Genomic DNA, 3111 nt, shown 5'->3' with positions numbered 1-3111 from the left:
GGTATAGAATCTTTCTATGATGCAGCCTGGAAAAAAAATAAGGAGAAGCTTGATTCCAATATGGTTGAAGGACTTTCAACGGATATGGATTCGACGGATGATGGAAATTATCCGCTGAATAATCAAAAAGATTATCCATCGAAAGACAATGAACCACATCCGTTGAGTGTAAGTAAACCAGTTAGCAAAGCTAAGCTAGCCAAATTAATGAAAAATATGGATCAGTCTCTAAGAACTTTGTTCCAGGAGAAAAAAGTCAAGTGAAACAAAACAAGAGAGTTAATGTAAGGCATCTGTCTATTAAGCAATTAAATGACAAATTGGAGAAAATTGAAGTGAGAGTAGAATCTAAAAGGAAAAATAATAGAAATGGGAAAGTTGGGATTAACAAACATAACAACTACACACCTGATAAATTTGCACCACGAAAAGTTTGTGCTAAGTGTGGTAGTGTTAGTCATTTGGCTTTTAATTACAAACTTGCCATGCCTGCCTCCATGTCTGCACCTCCTTCATTTCCCAGTTTGCCTACAGTGCCTGTGAGTCTAATGCCTGCACATAATATGAATGCACAGTTTGCTAATATGCCATTTGCACAAAATCCTTACTATACTGCATTTGGTATGCCACAAATGCCATTTAGCATGCCATACTGGAATACCATATTTTCTCAAAATATGCCTTTCCATGTTAATCAACCTGTGCATGATAATTCTGCAATGATGAATGATTTTAAGGGTTCTACTCAATTGACTAAGGATGAACTTCAAATTCTCAAGTCAAATGAGGACAAACCTAAGAAACCTTAAAAAAGGCTAATAAACAGGACCTAAGGAAACTTGGGTACAAAAATCAACTTGATTTGATTTTGCTGTGTGCAGGGAAACATACAAAATCTTTGGTGTTTGGATAGTGGGTGCTCAAGGCACATGACTGGAGATTCTACCCTACTCACTGAGTTCAAGGAAGGAACTGGACTAAGTATCACTTTTGGAGATGACATCAAAGGTTATACTGTGGGATATGGATTGATTTCAAAAGACAATATCATCATTGAGGAAGTTGTTCTAGTGGATGGACTCAAACACAATTTATTGAGTATCAGCCAACTTTGTGATAAGGGCAACTCAGTGACATTTAATACTGAAGCCTGTGTTGTGACCAACAAGAAAAGCAACAAGTGGTTCTTACTGGAGTAAGAAAAGAAAATGTGTACCTAGCTGATTTCAACTCATCTAATGCAGAATCTATCACTTGTCTATATAGCAAGGCAAGTCAAGATGAAAGTTGGCCGTGGCACAAGAAGCTGTCCCACCTTAACTTCAAGACTATGAATGAGCTACTCAGGAAAGATTTGGTAAGAGGAATTCCATAGGTGTAATTTTCCAAGGATGGTTTGTGTGATGCCTGTCAGAAAGAAAAACAAATCAAGGCATCATTTACAAAGAAGCTTGATTTAACAATTGAAGAACATCTACAACTACTACACATGGATTTATTTGGACCAGTAAATGTATTGTCTATCTCAAGGAAAAGATACTATCTAGTAATTGTGGATGATTTCTCAAAGTTCTCTTGGACATATTTTTTAAAGTCTAAAGATGAAGCTAGTGAAATCATCAATCACATAAGACAAGTCAACAATCATCCTGATTTCAAAATAAGAAGAATCAGGGGTGATAATGGAACGAGTTCAAAAATTCTGTGATGATATTATTTTATGAAGAGAGTGGGATTATGCATGAGTTTTCAGCAGCAAGGACCCCATAATAAAATGGAGTGGAGGAAAGGAAAAACAGATCTCTTATTGAAACTGCAAGAACAATGCTAGAAGAATCAAAATTACCAACATATTTCTGGGTAGAGGCTGTAAATACTGCATGCTGCACTCAAAATATTTCTTTGGTTAATTAATCAAAATGCATGACACCCTACCAATTGTTCAAGAACAGGAAGCCAATATTAAAATTTCTTCATGTCTTTAGTTGTAAATGCTTTATCTTAAGGAATCAAACTAACCAATATGGAAAGTTAATGCCAAAGCTGATGAAGGATTTTTTGTTGGATATGCAGTTGGAAAAGCATACAGAGTCTACAATCCCAGAACCAACATTGTTATGGAATCTATACATGTTGTGTTTGATGCCAAAAAGATTGAAGGACTACACACTACTAGAAAAAGTAGAATAGACATCGCCTCTTAGACATCGGTTGCTTTTTTGACCGATGTAAATTATAAACATCAGTTTTTAGCCCAACCGATGTTATAGGTCTGTTTTAAAAAAAATAATCAACGTGCCTTCCCCGTTTCCCCTCCCTTAGTCAAATATTTCATTCCCTCTTTAAACTCCCCCCATTTTTTACCTTCTGAAATTTTAAGTACTCATTTCCCCCTCTTCTTTTTTTAACTTTACACCAAAAATCAAAATCAAAATTACACATATGCAGATCTAAAAATTTAAAACCAAAAATAAAAAAGAACAGCTTTCATCTCTCTCGAAGAACAACTCTCTCGAGAAAAAAATCCCCCTCTCTCCAGATTGTGCTCTATGGAAGACTCGCTCGTCTCCTCTCTTTATGTTCTCTGTGGTCTCTCTGCTCACTCTGCTCTCTCTTTCAGTCGGAGTTTGAAAAGGTCGGAGGTTGAATTGGGTACGCTCAAATCTATGTTTAAAGGTTAAAGATGTGAAGACTTAAAGGTCAAATCAGAGTTTAAAGCTCAAGTTGTAGGTCAATCTTGAATTAAGTAAGCCTGAAACCCTAATTTTTAATTTGGGGATTTTGATTTGAAACCTAGTTTAAATAATTGTTTCAATTGAGCATGTTAATCTTTTTTTTAGTTGAGTAGTTGTTTGGAAATTTTATATACATTTTATATGTAGTGTGTGTTAGTGTTATCTAATCTTGTGTAAGACTCACTGAGTTAATATTAATGTATATATGTGTATTTATGTGTTTATATTGTGTAATTTATCGGCTGATAGGTGGATAGGCATCAGCCCCTACTTCAGTAATTGATTGCGGTCTTGAGGTTTTTGGTGATTTAGCAAAAATTTGTCCTGCATTTTTTTCTATTTTCAGATGTGTAGAATACCTTGACAGCTGCATTGA

Source organism: Apium graveolens, chromosome 11 (assembly GCF_009905375.1).
Source record: "Apium graveolens cultivar Ventura chromosome 11, ASM990537v1, whole genome shotgun sequence".
Lineage (NCBI taxonomy): Eukaryota > Viridiplantae > Streptophyta > Magnoliopsida > Apiales > Apiaceae > Apium > Apium graveolens.
Note: the sequence above shows the minus strand (reverse complement) of the source record.